General features: G+C 37.4%; 2 non-coding genes across 2 annotated transcripts; both read left to right on the plus strand.

Annotated features, from left to right (window-relative positions):
* Positions 1 to 3,631: 3,631 nt before the first annotated feature.
* On the plus strand, positions 3,632 to 3,704 carry Trnar-ucg. Its single transcript has one exon. It is a non-coding gene; the product is annotated as a tRNA-Arg (tRNA).
* Positions 3,705 to 15,964: 12,260 nt separating this feature from the next.
* Positions 15,965 to 16,037, plus strand: Trnar-ucg. The gene has a single exon. It is a non-coding gene; the product is annotated as a tRNA-Arg (tRNA).
* Positions 16,038 to 19,167: the final 3,130 nt, after the last annotated feature.

Here is a 19,167-nt window from a genome sequence, read left to right on the forward strand (position 1 = left end):
AATACCAGTTTCGTAAATAGAAAATCGGAATGGTGATAAAAACGTGGTATTTAGATGATACGCCGCTAAGATATATTTTGTTAAATACAAAACAAAATCGCCTTTCTGTTTATAGACATCTGTCCATCACATTATGTAGAATTCTTTTTTTTTTCTATATTCTAATGTAGAAACTTTTACGTTTAGCGTATAAGAGTGCCGTCATACTCTAATACGTTAAAACAAAGTAATATTTTTTTTCTATGTTTAGGTTGACTAATTAGACAGAGTGAGCGATAGCCTAGTTGGGTGTGGTGTGTTGAGTGTGAGTTTTCTAAAAAAAATATGTGTGTATTCTTTGTGAATTATCGCTTGCTTTAACGGTGAAGTGAAACATCGTGAGGAAACCTGCACCTGAGAAGTTCTCTATAGGATTTTCGAGGGTGTGTGAAGTCTACCAATCCGCACTAGGCGAGCATGATGGACTAAGGTCTAATCTCTCTCAGTAGTAGAGGAGACCCGTGCCCAGCAGTGGGACAGTTTATAATACAGGACTGATGATGATGATGATGATGAGGTTGACTTATTTGCGATAGCCGTTACATTGGTAGACTACTTCCTTTACCTGCCTTTATCAGTTATAGTTATCCTGTCTATTCGACGCACTTTCAAATATATTGCAGAAAAGTTTCATTAGGCCGCCATTTCTTTTCATACTACTTTTTGAATGAAAGATGATTTTACATTACACATGTTTAAGAAAGTTGCCTTTTGTACTAGTACGACTACCAAATCATTCGGAATTTCATAAATAGCATTGTCAAAGCTGTGGGTACCTACGCGGAATCTGCATACCTTGGAATTTCAAAGTTTGAACACATAAATGAAAACAATGGATACTTATTAGTTCATGTTACGGGTCTGCTATACTTCTGCATTACAGCTATAAAGGCATCGAATGACCTATTTTGTTTGTAAAATACTTATAAAGGATTGTAAGGTTTTTTTGGTTGTTCTATAAATCTGACATTAATTCCAGTCTTAAGCATTTCACGCAGGTTTTAATTGACCAAACTGGGATGTGAACCCTGAAACATAGAATTTATAACCTAATTTACTCAACTATTAAAACTATTCAATCATAGAGATGCAGTAAATATCCTTCGTGTACACTATTCGCCGCATGTATTCCATCCCATGATGAAGCAAGGCGAGCCTATTGGACACAAATTCCAAACCCCGGGCTCATACTGAATGAAAAATACAATATCACTTTGCCCGACCCAGCATTCAAACCGGAGACCTCAGAGCGGTTGACGTACTGCGCCACAACGACATTATACTACATACTAATAAATAAATATACAATGTTTAAATATCTTCAAGCACGAAGCCTATTTTTTTCATGTTACTATAAAATCGATTCACGTACAGCCGCAGTAAAAACATTTTTACTCGATGTTAGTCTTTCACTAGCGCCATGTTGATTCTCGCTTATAATAACAATTTATGTTTATGTTGAGGATTGGGATAATACCAATTGAAATTGTAACGGCATTGTTTTCTTTGACAGAGTTAAATTTGTTGGGTTATAACTATATTTCAATTGAATAGAGTAAAATTTCCTAAATTAATAAATCATATGTTGACATAAAAAAAAGCAATAACGCCACAAACTGCGGAAATAACAAAAATGCATTTACATAGGCATCTTCAGATTCTAACCCAGAATCTTCTTGGCTACAGTACATTATTTTCTACAAGTCCAAGCGGGGACAACTTACATAAATCAAATTATCGGTCAAAACAAGATTTTCCCGCCCAGCCGCCATTTTGTCGTGTCATGTAATGGCCGCTTATGACGTCATGTTAATTTGCCCGTATCGTACGCAAATACAATCATTCATTTTCGAATTAGCCGTTTGTCATGTCTGCGGTCGTTGTCGATGCGGTTTGCCCTCGTTTGGAATCGAACTCTATTCCTCACAGATCGGATTGTGTTTCGTAATTCGTGTAATATGAACTTAGAAATCTTGAAATAGAACTCCATTGGATATTAAAAAAAAATGCGATCGTTGCACATGGTGAAGAGTGTTCTCTTTTTTCGGTCACACTACCTTAGTATAAATTACGTTATAGTTTCGTTTAAATAAGTTGTAAGGATATGTATACAGCACTGTGGGCGAATTTTGAACTAAAATACAACATCACAAACATTGTGCACGTAAATTTAAATAATAAATCGTGTAGCATAGAATAGTAAAGTCAAAACATATGTAAAGCGACAACACGAATCTTTTTTTAACGTGTCGTCTAACAACAGAGAGATACGAAAACATTAACTTACTCAATACAAATACTTGTAATTCTTTATTATTCGTGCTAGAGGAACAGATGACCTATCCGCTTGTTTCTCACTCTATTAAAAATAGTTGTAATGATTTCTTATATTTACGCGAATGTTAGACATTAAAATTAAACTTTTTTATCGCAATTTCTTTTTTATCGCTATTTTTCTTTAATTTTAATAAAAACAACTGTTTTAATACCCTGACGTAATTTCATTACGCCATTAAAATGCATGAAGAGATTAACCCGTGTAATTATTTGTCATTTCATTATGCCCTTTGTGAGCCAAACGTCTACATTTCATGTTTACCAACGATCTGCTATTCAGGGTTAATTGTAAACTGGATTTACGGGTGAAAAATGTAGAGACAAGCCACATTGAGATTCTAAACTTTAATTGAGGGTGTTAATAAATCTGGTAGTTTTGGATAAACTGGTGGTAGGTGTCTCATATGTGTGATTCCGTCTGCCACCGCAATGCATATTTCTGTCGCTAAGCTGCAGTGTGTAGTCATCCTTGTCCCGGTTTGAAGGACATTGTAGCTAGTGTAACTACTAGACATAATAAGAATTAACATCTCACGTTTCAAGATGGCGAGTGCAGTGGAATACCAAACAATACTTTGTAGTTTATGGGATTGGATGGTGTTTCTTCTGTTTATGGGCGGTCGGAGCGCTTACCATTAGGCGAACGGTAAGCTCGTCTCGTCATTCAAAACAAATAAAGAAAAAGTCCTCGCTCAGAGTAGAAAGTAAAAAGCCTAATTTATTTATCGAATATTAGAAAGAAACACACATCACGTCTTTTTACGAAGGTGTAGGAAGAGGCGCAACCAAGGCACCCAATAATTGCCATGTGTGTTCCGTCCCATGATGTGACAGCGGCCGAGCCTATAACCATATCAGGCACAAATTCCAAACTCCGGGCTAATACTGAACAGAAAACCCAATATAACTTTATCGACCCGGATCCCTTAACCACGAAATACAGTTCACAACTATGCTTTCGTATTCTATGCTATTACTTTCATAAATGTGTTTTTTATCCGGAACAAGATGACAGCGTCTGCGCGGCGCCTAAGGTGAGCAAGTTTTCCTATAAGTGAGTTTTAAGGAGCAAACATAACTTCGGAAAAATAAACATAATGGCGTCGAACAGATCGTATCCATACATTCTGTTTCAATAATTAATTATCAGTGTTTTTTAAAGCAGTTCTCATGTTATAACTATAAAGAAAATATTTTTCAATTTTCCGACTTTTCCAATACGAGACAGACTATTAAATTGCGTTAGAGCCAACATGACCGTGTGGCCTAATGGATAAGGCGTCGGACTTCGGATCCGAAGATTGCAGGTTCGAGTCCTGTCACGGTCGTATCGTTATGATGGGAGACCATATTTTTAACGTTTATCAACTTAGATTGTTAATATAACCATTTTGGCAGTATTTATTTACTTTCAGTTAACAGATCGAAGATACATTGCCGAGGCAAAAAGTATAAATTGTAGATACAATCAAAAGGTAAAACTACGATCTAATAGGAAACCTTTGTATTAATATGTGTCATGTGATGGTATTTATAATAAAAAAATGAATTGGGTGGAGACATTTTAAATAAGACAACTACTTATCACCAATTGGTCATTCATATTATTTTTTTTTTTGTAATTAGATGTAGTCAATGTAAGTTTTCAGAATAAATGAAAAAAACAAAAAATTTGGAGGAAAATTTGGTCCTAATGTCCAGTCTATAACTAACTATACTGTTTAATGTCTCTGAGTAATAGTAATATCAGCCCTGTTTTATATACTTGTTCACTGCTGAGCACGGGCCTCCTCTACTACTGAGCGGGATTAGGCCTTAGTCCACCACGCTGGCCTGGTGCGGATTGATAGACTTCTCACACCTTCGAAATTCCTATAGAAAACTTCTCAGATGTGCAGGTTTCCTCACGATGTTTTCCTTCACCGTTAAAGCGAACGATAAATTCACAAAGAATACACACATGATTTTTTAGAAAAGTCAGAGGTGTGTGCCCTTGGGATTTGAACCTGCGGACATTCGTCTTGGCAGTCCGTTCCACACCCAACTACGCTATCGCCGCTTTGAGTAATAGTAAGCAATAAAATTGCGTATTTGTGAGTTGCGCAAATCAATGGGACCACCCGGTAACTAGGCGAAGTCTATAAAATCACAATAAATACGGATTAACTTGGATTTTATACTCTATAATATTGACTAGACGTTTGTTGTGTATGGATAAAAATAATGTTCAATCAGATAAAGATTAGAAATTAAGAGTTATTTTTAATCTTTTGATGTGACACTAATTTGTTAGTGTTTGAAACCGCACTAATCAAATACTACATTAAAATTAAACTATTTTTTGGATTTTATCAAGGTTTTATATTTTAATTTTCTCCTGAAATGACTCGTGGCCACGAAGGCTGCAGTCTTCGAAAACGGAAGAAAATTAAACTATAAGAACCGCGATTGAATCCGAACTAAAATTTAATATTAATGTCTAACTAGTCCTACATTGGCGTAAACATAAGAAATAATTATGCAAATACCACAATATTTAATAAATCTATTTACAGTCAGCCACGAAAATTTTTGAACAAAATCAAATTTTCAGATTACCTCCACAAGTTAATTTTTTATTGTGTTTTAAACCGTAGTAATCAAATACCACATTCTTTGAAATCTATGTACAGTCAACCATAAAAATTTCTGAACAAAATCAAAACGTCAAACCCTCTAAAAGTTAAGTTCAACAATCTTTTTTTATTTGCATGAAAGTCTGTCACAGACCTCATTCCACTGACCACGGTACATGATGATTTTGCCCCGTACAAAAACTTTAGTTAAGACGTGATATTGTGCGTCCCTTCAAACACAACAAAGTGAAAAGGTGTTAACTAATTCGCCGCATTTCGAGTAATGTTCCTGAAACGGAAGCAGTAACTGCGCTAAACAACTTAACAAGTAAATAAGCAATGAAATAAAACAATTGCCGTAAACCTTTTTTAGGATAATTGATAGGTCTATTAGCACCTTTTCTCTTTAGTTTCTAAAGTAAGTTACAGGTGGTAGGTTTTGTGGGAGATTTTTTTAAGTGCAGAGCATAGTGACCCATCTGCACTGGTAAGTGGAGTGGCGTCCAATAGAATGTCGACTGATTAGAGATTATTACCCTCGACAGCTGGCACAATTATACCGGCCTGTTAAAAAAAAATAAAAAAAAACTTTATTTATCACGTAGGCGAACAAAGTTGCACTTATAATACGTCAAAACAAAGCATAAGAATAATAATTATTATTTCTAAACAACTATTAAAATTACTTATTAAAAGAAAACAAGGTACAAACCGAAGTAAACGGGCTGGCAGTTAGGGGGAAATAGAAGGATAACGCGTCGCGATCCTCACCGACGAGGACATGAGTCCTAACCTAGCTAACCTACCAGCCTTTCACTAGTTACATATATATACAGGCTGATCCTAGATCGCGACACACGTGGACCACTATGATGGGTTTTAACACCAACACGGTGGTCGCTATTTGGAAGAACATATCCTACCACCAGCTTAAAATAAGGGCACGAAGTAACTCCAGTCTCCGATGCAACTGCTGGTTCTTGGAGGCGTCCAGAGTACACACAAATATGCCTGCGCGAAAGTGTCTTCGGATCCTCTTTTTCAAACGCGATTTGGCCTCAAATTTCGATATAGTCTTCCAATTATTCGGACAGTTTATCTGCACGTAATAAAAATATATCAAACTCTACATGCGTTCCGTTTAAATATGTTTCTACACCCACAAAAGTTGCGTGAAGTAATTATTAACAAATACAAAATAACGTTGGATTTTTTATTGAATAAACTTATCAAACTCATGGCTTTTATGCCTATGAGGAAAGAGTATAGACTCTTTCCTATCATATCATGGGACGAATAGTTTTTAGTGAATATAGGCTGTCTGGAATTTGTGCCTGATATGTAGATAGCTACATATCAGGCACAAATTCCAGACAGCCTATATTGACTAAAAACACCCAATATCACTGTCCAAGCAACCCAAGACCACATTCATACCATATTACAACGCCATTGAGGCAATCAAACTTTTCATACAAATAAATTCACGCTGAATCATAAAATTAAAAATGGCATACAAATAAAATTACCGATTCTGCAATTCGCAATACTGAAAGCAATCGCGAAACAAAACAACCGAACGATCGCAACGGGCGGCAAACTTGAGCAATAACTCAATGGCGTTCGAACCACGTCAATACCGAACGGAACCCAACCACCTGACCGACTGGAGTCGAGGAGTTACACATGGCCACGTCTTCGTCAAGTATTCTTTATTATCACAAAATTTGAGTGGCGTCCGTGATGATTACAAGAGATGATACGTTACAAGTCGGGATAAGTTTGCCGGTCCGTTCGATTTTTTAGGCTAACTAACTTTAAAAGTAATATGTGGTTTTATAATATCAAATGATTTATTGCCCCGGATTTAATTTTAATAAACAATTAATGCTAAGATATGGTGGCGCAACTGAGGGCGGGACTGCAAGATATCCTTAGCAGACAAAATGTTAACGGTTATTAAGCAATTCGGAAAACAACATTCTAGGAGAATCACATCTGTGTTGATAATATTTTATATATAAACTACACTTTATCCGACCGTTGATTTGAATTCAGGACATTCGACACAATCGGTCTCATAGAATCTGCAAGTAAAGTAAAATAGATGAAGAAGCCAGCACAGTTTCATTCTCCTCGACTATTTTGAAACGTAAAACAGTGAGAGAAGTTTCCCGCCAGCTTTTCATACGGGGCCGCGGTCTGGAGTTATTTTCCCGATGCGCGAACAATATGAGAACTAAATACCGTGTGCAAGTCAATATAGTAGAGTTTTTATGAAGAAACTCTGACTTAGTGGCGGGGTCACAAAAATAGTTAAAAAATATTAAGGGATCACCAAAGAAAGCCCGGTTCCTAACAAGGCCCACCATTAATGACTTTTGTATTTTTTGTTGTACTGCAAGAAAATAGTGAGATTATTTGTTAGTTATTTTATTATTTAATTATATGTAGTGATATATTAAAAATTTTCTTTATATTTTTTCATGAAATGATTTTATGAAGATTTTAAAAGTAGGTATGCCTTCAATGGTTCCATTCAAAATAAAATAAATTTAACCTTACTTTGTTTCATGTGTCTTTGTCGAAAATCTTAACATACCTTATTATATTTATATATTTTATAGCATCATTTTAGTTAGATTACGTTTATACTATTGCTTGGTAGTGAATTATTTTAGAAAATAGTCATTTTTATTATAATATTTTATGTTTTACAGCCTCAGTGGTACAGTTAGTTGTATTGCTTGCGCGGTACGACTTTGCTCTGTGGTCCTGGGTTCAAATCCCGGGCAGTGATATTGGATTCTTCTACTCAATATCAGCCCGGAACTTATGCTCGATATAGCGATAGGCGCGCCTTTATGGGGCAGAACACATAGACGAAAAGAGGGCGCCACTGTTGCATCTCTGTCTTATAGGGATAAAGCTGTGATTGGTGTGTTTATCTTATTATTTTTTTCGCTCTGTAGAGTTATTATATTGTATCCAATGTTCAGTACATCATTATTGTTCTTATACCTTATAATAGATATAGTCAAATACAACAACATCTAACGAACGACGCTCAAATCTTCATTCATGCTGTTGAAACTATGACCCCTAGCTTTGCAGTGTAATTATTGACAATAAAAATAAACAGCTTTCAAGGGGAAGTAGTGATGTAATCAATCAGAGCTTCCGTACTAATGCCATTAAGGTCCCCTACGTCACTATTTTTAGTTTTAAAACAATCACATCTCAGACAAGATTTACAAAAGGTAGGACAAATATAGATACAATTATTTTGCTTCTGGGAAGAGTATTGTGAACCCGATCTTTTTTTTTTGCCCTCAGATGTTTTGTTATTATAATGTTATATTACAGTAGGTAAGTGAATACATATGTGTTAGAATTTCTTATTATAACCAGTCTTAAGCTATCTTAAACTGTCTTATTCCCTTTATTATGGGCCATAGGACATACACTCGGGGCTGAATGTCTGTCCTGAAACAGGAGGAATTGGTGTGCGTACTGTTACGCGATACAGGGCAAAAGGGTTTTTAAAAAAAGTAAACAGTTTTTCTTTTAAAGAAAATGGCAGCGTGACGACTGGACAATGGACAGAGACAGACTAAGAGACTCGGCCCGTGTTCGAGCTTTATGTTGGATTAATTGCACTGATTCAACAAAAGGTCTTGTCTATATCATCAGATATGTTTACATTCAAGGGATGTAACAGTCGTCGCTGTTGTGGACTCCAGTTGTGTTCAATGTACTGACGGACTGCTTACAGTTTCAATAGTATGCCGCAGATATGGTTCCGGTAGAGATCTCAGGTAATGCCTTATGATACCCTGAAGCCGTCTCTAATGATCGCTACCGCAGGGTATAAGTCAGTACGCCGACGTGCATACCATGCTGGCAGCCCCGACATACCCGCTTTGGTTCCTCGAACTATTGTGGGATCTTGAAGTGACATTCGCTGGTGATGGGATATATTTCGACGGTCTCGAAGAACAAATTATTATCTGCAAATTTTTTTCGACTGCCAAGGGGTAAACATCTGTCATCAGTTGACATTCTGTTGGACTCCACTCCACATACCATCAGGTTCAGTGGGATCTCTTTAAGATAAATAACATACATCACGACGTTATTCCCGAAGGGGTAGGCAAATGTGCAACTAGGCCATTCCTTTTTCGCCTGTGTTCTATCCCATTATGTGATATGGAGTAAACCTATCCATATATCCATGAGTCCATATCGGTAACAAATTTACTAAATTCAATTCGGGCACCCGAGACGTTAGATGATAAGTCTCATAAATCGAGATACAACGGCATCACCAAGAAATAGACATTAGGGCCTACTAAGCCAGACCCAATAGCGGCGATAGCCTAGTTGGGTGTGGAACGGACTGCCAAGACGAATATCCGCAGGTTCAAATTCAAATAAGACACACCTCTGACTTTTCTAAAATTATGTGTGTATTCTTTGTAAATTATCGATTGATTTTACGGTGAAGGAATACATCGTGAGGAAACCTGCATACCTAAGAAGTTCTGTGTAAGATTTTTTAGGGTATGTGTAGTCTACCAATCCGCACTAGGCCAGCATGGCCTAATCCCTCTCAGTAGTAGAGGAAGCCCAGTGAGACAGTATATATTATAAGCCAGACTCGCATACCAGGGACCTACCACCTATGAGTTACTTTGCCATCCAAAGATAAAAAGCTTTGAAGAGCCATCAAAATCTGTCATCAAAAGATGCTTCGGCGCCGAAACGCCTCATTCACACCTCACGAGGGTTCATTTGGCAGAAAAAAGTTTTCTGAGATAACAATCTGGGAGACATGTGTTCAAATTCAACACTTATTTAATAGAATTTTGTGAGATTAACAGAATTTTAAATGCAAGGAATTTTGATAGTAAATTTAATGAGTAGTGGAACATTTATCGAAATGATAATTCATGAAAAAATTACATTTTTGAGTTATTATTTATTAAGAAAGTTACTACTCTAAGAGAATTTGTCATAGCGGCAATATCATACTTTCAGTCAGAAATAAACTCGCACACATGCGATATTCGCACTAAACTTATTAAAAAATCAGAAATCACAACTGGAAGTTTCGGTGTCAATATTTATGGATGATTTTTTGTATAATGTTAGTAAAGGTAAAGATGGGTATGTTTTATTTTTTAACGCAATGTCAAAATGATGTATACTATTTATTATTTGCCTGTGGTAAGATATATTTTATATCCCTGCTGATAGCGACAACAGTACACAAGCAGATAAAACTATAATGTCCCATGTAAGTGTGATCAGCGGCGTGTGCATATCCAATTCCAACAGGACGGCATAATTGTGTCGACTGTCGAAGGGTAATCACTAATCATCTCTCGTCAGTCGACCAGGCTTCACCCACCATTAAAGGAAACAATTTACTGTGCCCATTTAAAAAAATATTATCACGCACATCAGCCAAAAATTCGAACTCAAGACTTGAATCCAATACCCACCACTACACTTACGGCGTCTTTTATCATTCCCTTGTTTTGAAGACATGGGTTGTCATAAAACGTAATCTGTCAGAGGCACGAGATAATATTTACAACCCTTTAAGTGGTTTACGAGTGACTGGCGCTTCGGTTATCTGCATTATCAGTAATGATTTTATGATCAAGTTAGTGGATAGTAAAATTATAGGTATAATAGAAAAATTTGTATAGTGTGGCTACTGTTGTATGAAGGCTTACCATCAGGTGAGCTATGTTCGTCACGTCATTTTGACATGCGTATTACATCTGAAACTTACCAGCTATGTAAGGTCTCTTGTCTTAAGGGCTCAACCTGATGCATCTACCAGGAGTATCAATTTTAGGCTGATACTTTTTTCTGTAAGGGTACCGCAAACCCGACCCCACTGTACTTGATGGTAAGTAGAGTGGGGTGTGACAGAATGTCGACTGAGGAGAGATGGATACCCTTCCACATCATCATTATCAGCCGCAAGTCCACTGCTGAATATAGGCCTCCCCCAAAGATTTTCAGACGGACCTGTCGAAAGCGGTTCCCACCCCTCCACAGTCGACACAATTATACCGGTCATTAAAGCCGGAAATACACAGGCTGGTCCCGGAACGCGACACACTTACGTGAGCCACTATGACAGGTTTTAACATATTATGTACGGTGACCGCTATCCAGGCGGATATAAATATATCCTACCACCAGCATACTGAGAGAGAACTACCCGATATGCCATCCGACTCCTAGGCCGAACCTGAGGCCTCAGCACGTAAGTTATATCGCGCAGTATAATAACTAAGACATGCTGTACCTTATTAAACATAGTCGCTTATTTGTTTGCATTTTTTATACATGTGAAAGCAGATTTAATGCAGAAAGTTTTCTCTACCATTGCAGCTGAAGTGGTACAGAGATAAAAATAGTCATCATAGTCGTTTTAAACTTTATTATAAATAGTTCGTAAAAAATGAATGTCAATGCCCACAGTGCCACAAACTAAGGCATTTAAAACTTAAAATACTTTATTTCACGTAAAAAATTTCGAACATAAATCCAACAAATCCACGAAAACGTCACAAAAGGAGAATCGATGAGAGAAATGCACGATAACCACTTTTTAAGAGCTGTTAATGACGTAAAATGATAGATTTAGAATCCGAGACTATTTCGGAGTATTAAGTAAAAAATACATGCCATTGTGGTTTGAACTTTATGATCTGTATATGAACTCATTTTGAACTATTATGGTCGTTTAAATATCATAATACTTGACATATACAATATCTGCCGGCTGTATATAATAGGATCTCAGGCGATTATGAAACTATGAACCGAATTTGATACAGGCAAATATTTTTACATCATAATATGGTAATAGCTCTCTCATAATATGAGAGAGTCCGCCTGGGTAGATACCACCGCAATGTCTATTTCTACCGCCAAGCACCAGTGTGTAGTACTGTTGTGTTCCGGTTTGAAGGACATTGTAGCCAATGTAACTACTAGATAATAAGATTTAACTTCTTATGTTTTAGGATGGCGAGCGCGGTAGAATATCAAACAATACTTTGTAATTCAAGGTGTTGGATGGCGTTTCTATTGCATATGGGCAGTCGGATCACTTACCATCAGGTTAACGGCAAGTTCGTCTAATCATTCAAAGCAATAAAAAAAAACTTACCACTTCACGGATTAGTTGTTAGAAAATAATCGGAAATTGCGACTCGAATTATATTTCAAAGTCCGAACAAACGTTACGTATCTAAGTAAGAGTGTGATTCTCGGCGTTTTCGTTATGCGTCCCTACCTACGCATGACATCCTTAGTTATGCGTAGGCATAGGGGCATTGTTATCATCATCATCATCATCAACCCATTGCAGTCCACTGCTGGACTCTCCCAAAGTACGCCACAGAGCCTGGTCTGTTCCTTCCGGTCTAGTGTAAGCCGTCCCACCATCTTTCAGAGGGCGTCCTACGCTACGTTTGCCAAGACGCGGTCTTCACTCCAGAACAGGCTTACTCCAGCAGTTATCTGCTCTGCGACGATGTGACCAGCCCATTGTCACTTCAACCTACTTACTTAACTAGGGGCGCTGTGATTGGTTTACATTGAGATACAACCTTAATACAGTTGGCTGTCAGATAAACAAAGCTGGACAAAAGTGCAATTGTTAATTAAATTAAGTCTAGTCCTTAGTACCGGGTCAGATGGCGTAAATCCGTAGCTGACGATGTTTCCGCTCACGATAGCGTCTGGTTTAAGCAGCTAGCCCGCAAGCGCGAAATTCGGTGCGACCACACCGTTTTACCACTATATATAAATACAGAAATCCGCTGCTAAAACTGCGGTCGTGTCTTTCGAGATAGTATCAGCCTGATTGATCACCAGCTTAGGTGTGTATTGTACCTCGCATCATCAACGAACGCTACTTAATCATCTCACGTAGATGTTGATTGCTTTGATTCATACATTAATGTTTTTATTAGTTTTTTATTTTATTATATTTGGGTGGCTCAAAGCTATTAAAAAGGAAACAAATATAGGACGAAATGAATACAATAGAAAAGCCAATTATGAGCCGGCGCAGATAGTTTTTAAATTAGTGTTAATGATATAATGCCATCTTGTCTAAGACCCCTGAAGTCCTCTACCCTAATGAATAGTCAAAGAGTTTTAACATTTAATAATCAAAGCGATGGCGTCGCGTCGGCGCCGGCTAAAAGCGCGGAAGAGTGAATGTCGATTATGTGGATTTATGACCGCCATGGGAGCGGGTGAATGTCATTATAGCTCGCTAATGCTTTAAACACGATGACATTAGGTATCAGCTGTCATATCATTATTTACCTTGTATTTGGTAAAAGTCGCCATATATATTTCCAACTCCTCCCTTTCTATTTGATTAATTTCATTGCGGGATAATGACAAATTCGTTTTCCCTAAGATTCGGTGCTTCACTGCTCGGTGACATAAAATGCCACTGCTGATCCTGGCTTACAGGAGTTGTAGTGGTGGGTGTGAGAGCGGGAAAGTCTCAAGAGTCGCCATAGTGATGAGTATTGAGGATTCCTTTTCTCGATACCAGTAAGGGAATATGCACACACATCGTCACGCATTTATCCTCGAAGGGCATGTAAAGGCGACCCACTTTTCGTCTAGTCTGTTCCGTCCCATGATGTGAAAGGCGAGCCTATTGCCATATCGGGCACAAATACCAGACTCCGGGCTGATACTGAGCAGAAAAACCCAAATATTTTGCCCGGACCGAGATTCGAACCCTGGACCTCAGAGCGCTCTCACGTACGCCACAGGGGCAGTCTAAGTCAAGGAATAAGGTATATATATCAGCCCTGTAGTATATACTGTCCCACTGCTGGACACGGTCCTCTGATACTGAGAGGAATTAACCCTTAGTCCACCGCGCTGGCCTAATGCAGATTGGCAGATATACATACACATTTCTTTTTTCTAAGGGGCCGTTCAAGTATTACGTAACGCAATTTGGGGGAGAGGGGGGTCTCGTACAAAGCGTTATGTAACATTTGTTTTTTTATTTTGAAACAATAACAAAGGTATTTTAGCGAGTTTCCGGTATTTTTTCTAAAAAAAATTGTAACTAGAGTTACATAACTTTTGGAGGGAGGGGGGGCTACAGGAAAGCGTTATGGCGCTTTACATGGGGGGGGGGGTCAAAAATTACGTTACGTAATACTTGAACGACCCCTAATATAAAGTACTAATTTTCCTTTACAGTTAAAGCGGGTGATAATTCACAAAGAATACACAACTAATTTAAGAGAAGTCAGAGGTATGTGCCCTTGGTTTTTGAACCTACGGACATTAGTATATCGCAGCTTAGGAATATAGTTATGTCGACATAATTGCCGTTTAGTATTGCTATATCTCTAGATAAACATTAAATGTAATCTAAGCATAATTGTTGCTTACCGTAAGGTGTAATCATTTTGTAGTAACTACATAAAAAACGATTGAATTTACCTCTTTAAAACACAATAGCCAAAACTAATTTGGAACTTCCACGTTTATACTTACTATTGATTAGGAAATATTTCCCTTAAAACCTATTGACAACCTTTAATTTTTCAAATTTTGTATTTTTTAAATATAATTTTTTAAATATTTTTTAAATTAAATATCTTTGTATTTTTGAAGTTCCGTCGCCATCAATCTTCGTTACAAATATTGCGTGACCACATAATGAAACCACGCCTACAAATTTAGGACATTGTCCAATACCCTTTATAATGGACAAACAAATTGAAAAAAAAAAACAATTTAATGAATAGAAATTTTGTTCCGGACTTGATAGCGAATGTAGATGGTGGTTTGCTTGTGATATATTATATCTGCCCGGATAGCGATCACCGTACACAAGGTGTTAAAACCCGCCATAGTGGCCCACGTGAGTGTGTCGCGTTCCGGGATCAGCCTGTGTATATCCGGTTCCATTAGGCCGGCATAATTGTGTCGACTGTCGAGGGGTAATCATCTCTCGTCAGTCGACATTCTATTGGACTCCACTACACTTACTATCAGGTGCAGTGGAATCATATTGTTGTGCCCGTATAGAAAAAACTATGTCATATCGAAAGAGTAAGAGTTTATTCTAATGTACCCATCTTACTTACTGGGCTTATATTTTATAGCTTTTGTCTGCGGTTCCGCGCGCGGGAAAAAGTTTACGGAATAAAAAGTAGCACTCGGGGGTAATGTATGTATTTCTATAACTGAATAATTCAAAACCGGTTGAGTAGTTCCTGTGATTAGCGCGTTCAAACAAACAAACTCTTCAGCTTTATTATATTAGTATAGATGCGATAGTTTATCGCTATATCATGCACAAATTCTCATGCCACTCATCATTTTTCAAAAAACCTCACAGCAATTTTAATTGCGCCGCGAATCAAAATACATAGTAGCTACCACCCGTTCGCAAACCAAATACCCTTCCACCCGATCAATAAGCGGTGATGTAGTCGTCGAATATATTTTCTTTACAAAACTATGATAGTTAAAAGTAAATTTAACATGGATATTTAAGTTAAAGCCTGACCAGCGCCCTTATTCTGTATGATAGTGTAAACGCGTAACGCGGCCGTGTCATGTTATCTTCGAGAAATGTGCGTGGAATGGTATTCTGTAAGCCATATTTCTATAGTCCTAAACATGATGCGTTGTGTTACGTGCTTGTTACGCACTGTTAAAATAACGTGCGGGATAGAGAATAAGGCCCCAGGAGAATAAAAATACTGTTTTGGGAACGCCAAATTAAGTTAAAGTTGTCAGTACAAGAAATTATTTTCAAATAACAATTTTCAAATAACGAGTTTAAGATAAAAAGTTTGGAAAACACTGCCTCAATAAAGACCATTTTATGCCAAAAGGGTCGATATAATACGAATACAACACACAAATATGCCTTTCGACAATATGACCGTGTGGCCTAATGGATAAGGCGTCGGACTTCGGATCCGAAGATTGCAGGTTCGAGTCCTGTCACGGTCGTCTCTGTACAATATGCCCCAGCACAACGACACTTTTGCACTTTTGGTTGCATTTTTACAAAATCAAAACAGAATTTGTAACCATATTACGTTTAGGTTGTGAAAATCATATCTAGAAAATATTACGTGCCATGATATTGCTATTATAGTAAATTGTATTAATGCTTATTAACTTTATAATTGTCAAAAACATCGCTTGTTTGATATTGTTGCCTATAATTTAATTTTATTAAAAAATTCACGGACTCCCACAAATCAGAAAAGTCTTACAGAGATTGAACCCGGGATTTTCTCATCAACTATTTTCATTTATGCTTTGGCCACCTCAGTTAACGCAAGGCCCATTATCGCAATAATTATGTCGTAAAAATGCTGCGTTAAATCAAAAACTTACACCAAATTTTGATATATCATTGCCATATATCATGCCCTGACTATACACCTAGCCTTTGTTTCTATTAACGCGATTATAGGGGACAATACTATGCTTGATTTTGTACATTATTCTATATGCAATAGCTAATAATACGAAAAGAAGCACTCCTGCGAAAACTGCATAAAAATTGGTTAAAAAATTAGCCAGTAATTCATATTTCAAATATTGTAATGTGCAGAAGTGGGCGCGTTGTGGGGATATCGCTTTATCTCTTTCTTTCGCACGCGTCGTAATTTCCGATGACGTCAAATGTGGGTACTTCTTCTCTTTTCTCCTTTTTGTTACGTACCCCTTCCACCGAAACTCAAAGACTTATAACTTGTTGATTTTTTACCGGATTTTAATAATTCCTTCTGTGTTATAATGTATAAAACGTACATATTTTATAATAGTAAAGAACAAAAATGAGTCCGGTACCCTATTAATGACACTAGGCCCAAGTGTGGTCCTTATTACCAGACATAAAAACAGGAAAAAATTAAAAATACAACCCCAAAATGGCGCCAAGAAAAAACCGAAGTCGTTAAGTCATTGTCATTGGAGATCATTTGTCGCGTCTTTGAAATCAAATGGGTGATTTTTTACTGGAGCTGTTTACCCACGGGGGGCGGGAGCACAGATGGTGTTGTACCACACCGTTTAATTATTGTTTTTTTGCGGTAGGTTATAAATTACATTATAGAACTTCTGTTATACGATGCTAGTCTTGACTTTCAGTAACCATTTGCAACATCACGCACAACTTTAAATTAAATGCAAATACCTAACTGTCCTGCACTCGTAATCTTGATATTAAGTCTATTTCTTATTCACTCATAGGTAATCAGTGACTACACTAGCTACGATTTGCAACAATACATGTTACACTCGAACACAACGCTCTGTTATAATCATATTATAATGCACCCGATCCTGCCTACCTCACTCATTGCCATTGGTTACTCATACTTCCCATACATAATATATACAGGTCCCGTTTGCTCCGCACTAGTCTTCTCCTATCCTTAATGGTAGACAAGCTATATTCGGAAAGTTATTCTTGAATTTTATTTTTTAAAAACTCTTAATCACAAAGCGTAACAGCTCGCATCCTTCTTAGCGGTAGAAATAGATAATGCAGTATAAAATCAGGAACTTTCGCATGAAAAAGCTCGTCAACAAAGTCGTTCGTTCGTTGTCCGCCACTACCCCAGCCCCTACTCCTAAATCCGTCACTGATGCCTCCTGATAGAGATTATATCCCACAAACTCAGTGCTAGTACAGTAACAGTGGTTTCTACATTTCAGGTATGAAGTTCGGCACGTGAACTGCGCGGTATCGGGTTTCAATCCGCGTCCATTGTGAGGCGCGGCTCTTTGATACGCGCCGCTGACGGCCTATCTACTAGTACCGATACCAAATAAAGTATTTCTAAACTGTTTTTTTTATATTATTTATTCTTACGTGTCTTAGAAATCGGTTCGTGTAAAGTAATTTAAAAACTTGCTTTGGCATTAACATTATTTTCTTAAAGTCCAACTTATAGTAATATCAGTTCAATGGTTTAGAGCGTAACAAACAGATGACCTCTGAGATGAGTAAGTAGAATTTGCCACTTAACACTGGTGGTTGGTCAAATGTGAGAGTCTGCCTAGGTAGGTACTACCGCAATGTCTATTTCTGTCGCCAAGCAAATTGTATTTCGGTTCGAAGGACATTGTCGCCAGTGTAGCTACTGGACATAATGAGACTTAACATCTCATGTCTCAGGATGACGAGCGCAGTGTAAGACCAAACAATACTTCGTAACTCCAGGTGTTGGATAGTATTTCTACTGTTTATTAGGTGAACGGCAAGCTCGTCTCTTCCTTCATCCGTCTTCATATTATAAATGTGGACGCGCAACAGTTCTATAAACAAGAAAAATACCTCAGCTTTGTTTTTACGACAGTACGTTAACATCAACCATTTAAAGGGGACCCAGACGTGACAAGAACTTAGCTAATGTTATTAAAATATTAACACAAAATATTACCTACTCTCCATTCGCAGCCCATATACGCTCCCAGACCAAGAAGACAACACCTTAAAAACTCACAAAATTCGCAATGATTTTGCCAACCGTACCAATAGGAAGGGTTTAGCGGTTGCCGAAGCAATATCAAATGATTTATATAAAAGACCTCTACACATTTGAATGGAAACGGTCCCGTAGGATTACAGGTTCCGAACACCCCTTCCCGTTTATAGATAAAACCCACGGAACTAAAAAAAAAACTATTCCTCCTTCCGTCTCTCGTATCTGTTTCGTTGCAATAGCGGTAAGTTAGGGTAATAATGGTCAAGGAGTAGGCAGAGAGGCTTTAATACCTTGATAGAGTGTAAATAATCAGTGAAGAGCGAAGTATTCCAAAAGGTAACCTGACACACAATATAGGTACTAATACGGATAAATCTGCAATTCGTTGTAATGATAATTAGATTTTACATAAATTACAAAAGGGAAGGCAGCAGGAATCGAATTATATGGACCCTTTGCCACTGATATAAATTTTTAGTTGTCTAGGATTCGCCATTATAAAAGCTGAGATTTGATAACTACATTTTATTTATTTATTTCAGTTATAATATACTCCCGATTATTATTACTGTGGAGGCGTTTCAAATTGATAGTAATTGCTGCAGAATTCCTTACTGCCTACTAATATTTTGTAT

Source organism: Manduca sexta, chromosome 10 (assembly GCF_014839805.1).
Source record: "Manduca sexta isolate Smith_Timp_Sample1 chromosome 10, JHU_Msex_v1.0, whole genome shotgun sequence".
NCBI classification, from domain to species: Eukaryota; Metazoa; Arthropoda; class Insecta; order Lepidoptera; family Sphingidae; genus Manduca; species Manduca sexta.